At 33.2% G+C, this 6,209-nt stretch overlaps 1 long non-coding RNA gene across 2 annotated transcripts; it reads left to right on the forward strand.

Annotated features, from left to right (window-relative positions):
- Positions 1 to 663: 663 nt before the first annotated feature.
- Positions 664 to 4,028, forward strand: LOC145582192 (uncharacterized). 2 transcript variants are annotated; one of them, XR_014099826.1, is made up of 4 exons: positions 664 to 919; positions 1,686 to 2,018; positions 2,168 to 2,343; positions 3,527 to 4,028. It is a non-coding gene; the product is annotated as an uncharacterized LOC145582192 (long non-coding RNA). The 2 variants fall into 2 exon arrangements; XR_014099825.1 differs by having other exon boundaries at positions 1,686 to 2,343.
- Positions 4,029 to 6,209: the final 2,181 nt, after the last annotated feature.

Genomic DNA, 6,209 nt, shown 5'->3' on the forward strand with positions numbered 1-6,209 from the left:
TTAGTAGTTTTAGGAGTTATTTTTGATTAGGTGATACGACTTTAGCTTGCCATTTATCAAAATATGATGATAATATGATTAATACATAATTAAGATGATGATGTGGAAAAGTGTTAGTTGAGCCAACACATGTTTAGCTAGTTGATGCCTTCAAGTTTCCAAATTGTGCATCTGTATAGCTGATTGACCTCTATTCAACTTTGATCCAAAATCCTTGGAGTGTTTGGTAATGAGACGTTTGTGCTAATGGTGTTCGAATACCGATCTAGACGTGGAAAAGTGAGTTAGATTTGACCAATCTCGAATTTACCGAATTGACAGGTATTGGTCTTGTATTTGAGTTGAAAGACACAGTTTCACTAGTGGAAAAAATGTCATTTGTAACACTCTATTTGTAACGGGCATTACTTTGCCAGTTACAATAAACCTATTCGTAACGGGCAAAATAACCGTTCATTACATTAAAGTAGCATAGTGGTACCGAAAATATAATTCGTAACGGGCAAAATGATGTCCGTTACAAAAAATTAAATTACTTGTAACGTGCAGTATTTTGCCCGATACAAATAATTTGTTGTTTGTAACAGGCGGTATTTGCCTGATACAATTAAGTACTCCATAATAAAACCCTAAAACTACAGCCGTCTTTCACTCATTCTCTTTCTCTTTCCTCTCTAGAACTTACTCTATTTCTCTTTCACTCACTTTCTTTCTCTCTCCTCGAAGATCATGGCGATTTTTTCTCTTTCACTTTCTCTACCCCCTCTAATTACCTCCATATTCTCTCTCCTCCCTTCATTGTTGAACCTCCATTCATTCTTCTCACTTCACTCCTGCTTCCTCTATACAATTTTAATGAAGAAGATGATACGGCGGAGCTTTCGACGTCTTCACTGATGTTACTCCAAAAACTCCCGAGGTAATTTGATCTTTTCTTTTGATTTTGCGTTTGTTTTAATTTTTGATGTATTTTTGCTAAATCTGTAGAAATTTAATTCGAATTGGTAGAGTTTTAGGGTTTTATATATTAGATTTTAATCTAATTTTTATTTGGATGATTTCTGCTAGTTTATTGCATTTTTAATTGTTTAGATCTATTGTTTTCTGCTTGTTTGTAGTGGCTTCTTTCAATTTAATTCTCGCTTCGCTATCTTTGGATATGATGACATTGATTCTGATTTTTGGATCTTTTAGTGTTCTCTACTGTAAGCTCTTCAACTTCATTCTATTCTCTTCTATATTTCAGTTTTTCGGAACAAAGGGTTTTTTTTTTTTATTTGAATTCTATTTTTCCCACCGAAATTTGTGCCTTTCTCAATTACATGCAACACATCATATTACTGAATTTTCACAACATTTAATTGTTAGCATATCTTAAAATATATAGATCTATGTTTCTTATTTTTCAACGTATATGATCTTGTTGATTTAATTGATCAATTAGGCTCGGTTCTTTGATTGACATGACTTTTTTTAGCATGATTTCTGTACGATATTTGGATTAAAGATGCTTTCGATAAATTTTAAATAATTTGATTACAAAGAACATGATAAACTAGCATGTCTTCAACCCATAGACTCAGATCTTGTATGTTATAAGTTTTTAATTATATGATTGTTTTTATTTTTCATAATTTAATTTCAATTCGTCTTATAATTGACACTGACTTAGAGCATAATTTCAGCCACACGACTGAGATATCGAGCCCCATGGAATTTACAGGAAACTTTCGCAAAGAAACTGTAACAGTACAGTAGCTGGGGATGCTTGGCATGTTATAAGCCCTTTCCTTGGACAGAGTAATGATGATGCAGTTGTTCTTGCCCAGACGTAGCTTTGGAAGATGCAGTTGTTCTTGCTAGATGTTTATCAAAGAAGATATGCATTGCTGATGTGAACGAGAGCATTATGCATTTGTCAGCACAGAAGGCTATGGAAGCTTTGGATGACTAAAAAGGAAAGGAGGCAGCGAGTAGTACTCTTATCCACCCAAACTTACCTCATAGGTTTATTGATAGTTGAGTAACCCTCTTTGCTGTTGAGATTCATGTGCATTATAATCCTATTTGTTTGTTTTTATTTATTTATTTATTTTTTTCCCAAGACCTGCAAAAACCCCAAAAATATAATTTGCTGAACTTTAAGTTTCAAAATTTGGATGAGCAGGTGCTTGCCCCTGAACTTGGTTGGCGGCCAATTACTTTAATAGACTTAATCACTTTGTCTCAAGTTAAAATAGCATACAAAAAGGCTGCACTGTGTGTCCATCCCGATAAAGTGCTGCAGAAAGGTGCTATTCTTGAGCAAAAGTATGTTGCGGAGAAAGCCTTTGATCTCTGAAGGTATATATATATTTTACACTTACTCCATTAATTAAATCTATCAAGGGCCTATGTGGCATTGTGGCCTAGGGCTTCTATGCTTTGCATTCCATGTTGTGGCTTTCTTGTCAATCTGAGGTACATTTTCAATTTACTTTCTAGTGTATCTCTGTTAGTTAAATGAAGTTGTGTTGTAAAATTGATTTCTTAAATATTATAAATGGTAATGATATATAGTTTATACAACCCTTTGGGATGTTAATCTCATGTTGTTTTGTTAATCAAGCTTGATTATGGTTAACATTTCTTTTTTTAGCTCCATATTTATAACCTTGGGGCTGTATATATCATTTTCTTCCATCTATTTAACAAACTTGGCTGTTGAAAATGTTTTGACATTACTTTTTAATGCTTGTGTTGGACACCCTTTAATTTAAATGGGATATCAAGTTGCATATTAATTTTGTTGAATCATCAGTCCAGGATTGCATAGTTGGCACAGAAGTGTGCACTATGTGTAACTTGGAAATGGCCCCTTCTCCCTACCTCTCCTCTCTGTATACGTGCATGTGTGGGAAGAATCATGCTTGCATCTGTTATGTGGGCGAGTGTGTCTTGGCATGTAGGCTATCATTTTGAGTTTTAGTTTGATGCTTTAATTTGATCTTTCTATTATGATTTTGTATTGATTGAATGTAACCCAGCAGGGGAGGAAGGAGTTCTTGATTAGTCACTGTCTCTGTAGTCTTTATTGCATCATTACTGTAGTATCTTGTGCCTAGTGATTCACTGTATCTCATACAGAATGATTATGCAAATCATATATTAAGGAGTTGTTGATTAGTCTGTTAAACCTAAAGTCCATTTGTCCCTGTGCTGAGCTGCTTCTCAGTTCCCACACGAGCGCCTTAAGTGACATTTAGCTATGTTTTGTTTTATCAGCTTGTTTGTCTATGAGTTTTTTGTTTATCTTATTGCATAAAAAGACTTCTTTACTGGACTGAGCAATATGATCATTATTTAGTCCGGGCTGGAATTTATTATCGTTTCAATGATTGATGACCACTTATCAAATCATCAAATAAGCTGTAAATTCCTTTTATTAACGTGTTTTTGCTGCAACTTATATGAATGTGAATAGATAATAACATGAAATTATCTTTTCTTATCATAGTGTTCTCTAACACCAGCTTATATGCTGCAGAGCCTGCTGGAGATTTTGCTAATAATTTCCATATTGCGATGAAGTTTATCGGGAAGAAAGCCTTGATAATGACCTGAGGCAGATATAAATGTGAATGTCTTAATTTAGATGGGTTGCTGCTGTTGCTCTTGGTTTCTGCTGCTGCCAGCTTCTGGTTGCTGCTTGGTTGCATTGATACCGCTGCTAACAATGCTGCTGCTTGGTTGCACTGGTATTGAATGTTACTGCTGCTAACAATGCTGCTGCTTGGTTTCACTGATAATGCTGCTTTAGGATGCTGCTGTTGTGGCTGACTATATGTCACTTCCTCCAAACTTTGCTGTTGCTGCTATTACTTTGCTCTCGGGCTGCTGTTTTTTCGTATTCCATTTTGTTCTCGGATTTTTAATCATTAGCATTTTTAATTTTACAACATTATAAGAATTTTTTGAGATGTAAATTTAAAATTTAGTGTGCCATGTTTTGATAATATGTTTGTGCCTTTGTGCCATGAAAACCAATATTTAGGATTTTGTTGTACGTTAATTATTATAAATGATAATTTGAGATGTGAATGGAAAAAGAAAAGGGGTATTTGTAACAAGCACCTGTTGTGCCTGTTACAAATACCCCTAATATTTTGATTCTTCAAGACATTATTTGTAACGGGCAGTGAAAGTGTCCGTTACAAATACATGGCTATTTGTAACGGACACTTTGACTACCCGTTACAAATAACTGGTTATTTGTTACGGACAAGTGCCTATTACAAATAATATTTTTATCTGTAATGGCCGTATTCGTAACGCCCGCTACCCGTTACGAAAAGCCTGTTTTTGTCCGTTACGGATAGACTTTTTTCCACTAGTGTTTATTACTTATGGGTTTAATCTAATCCGAAACTTTTTTTGTAGAATTTTGTTAAATAGGTATTAATATAAAGTTTCATAATATCAACTATTTTACTGATATTTTACTATCCATATGGAGTATAGTACTAACTTTGACCGTTGTATATAGGGCATGTTCACTTCATCTTAATTTCAGTTCAGTTCAACTCTTAATTTTTTTCTCTCATAAAATATTCATTTCAACTCTATTCAATTCAGTTAAGCTCCAATCACTTCAATTCAGTTCAGTTTAGTAAATGTGAACAGACCCTTAGTAACGCATTAAAAACAAATTGGACCACTACTGTATTTAGTAACGCATTAAAATATGCTTGTATATCTAAGGTTAAACTAATACATTTTGACTATGTCAATTATTCAAGAAGAAATTAAAAAAAATAATAATTGCAACACTCCCTTATATGGTTGGGACCAACTATTATTTTATTGTTTCTCTCTCCTACTAATTCCACAATTATTTTACTCCGTATTTTTCACAAAAGGCTATCCCTTAAAGATTACTAAATTAAATACCATACATAGCCTGATTTCCAAAAAAAAAAAAATAAAAAAAAAAAAAATTACCATACATAGCAAGCCATGAGGACCACAACTTTATTCTCATACAATTACTTTAGGTTCCATCGCTTTTTTTGTCATCAATTTCATTTAGCTAAAACTTTAAAAAGTGAAATATGAGTATGGGGAAATAATTTTCACTTTACAAAATGAGTAATATTTTAGTATTTCTCTTTCTTATAGGCTTACTAATAATAAAAAGTAGGATTGTAAGAAGCACGTCCTAAATCGCAATGAACCTGAACAGAAAAAAAAAACCAACTCCTGTCCGGTCATTGGTCCTTTAAATGTTTAGGTCTTCATGTCTAATAAGTCCCGTTCCGATATTGAACCAGTGCACAACCCTAATTACTACTATACTCTCAAGCCCATGATCCATCTCAAACAAAATTTTGGGCGGGTTTTGGAAAAACTTTTTAAGCCACAATCGGGTCAAGCCCGACCCAATTTTTTAATTTTTTGGGCATACTTAGGAATACATGTATGCAATTTTAATTGATTTTTTTTGCCAAGCCAGAAAATAGCCCAAAAAACCCGCTTGACCAGGCCATTTTGGGCGGGTTTGGACACATAATTTTTGACTCGAAGCTTGGCCCATCTTGAGAAATGGGCTGATTTTCTTGACCTGTGCTTTTTTTAAATATTTATCCGTATAAATTACATATATTTATAAATATATATACATATAATAATTATATTTAATATAATATATAATATATGATTAATAATGTATAATGAATTTGTTTAAATTTCTTTGATTAAAATATATAAGACTCTTTCTTAGTGTGCATATATTATAACTTGTAGACTACTTCGCGGAGAGAAAAAAAAAGGGGGGGGGGGGGATCAGACTCTTCGTGAGTATAGTATTATGTATAAGAGTCCCCTTTTTTTCTCTCCGTATGAAGTAGTCTACATGTTATTTGTAATTTTGTATATTTAGCTTTGTAATCTAAGTACCAAAAATTTATTGTTCCTAATTATACATATACACACAAAATAAACTCAAACTTAACCCATGATTTTTCCCGCTCTCCTCTTCATTGTCTTCCTTACCCTTTTTCAAACTATTTTATCACATTCTCAAACCCTCCCTATCTTCACCCAAAATATAAAACCCTTATAAGTTATTAAAAAATCGATATTTTTTTCAACCTGGATGTATATATACTAGACAACGACAAATAATCCAATTACATTAATCAAACACTTCAACTTATTCCCCTTTCAAAAAT

Source organism: Chenopodium album, chromosome 15, assembly GCF_948465745.1.
Source record: "Chenopodium album chromosome 15, dcCheAlbu1.1, whole genome shotgun sequence".
Lineage (NCBI taxonomy): Eukaryota > Viridiplantae > Streptophyta > Magnoliopsida > Caryophyllales > Amaranthaceae > Chenopodium > Chenopodium album.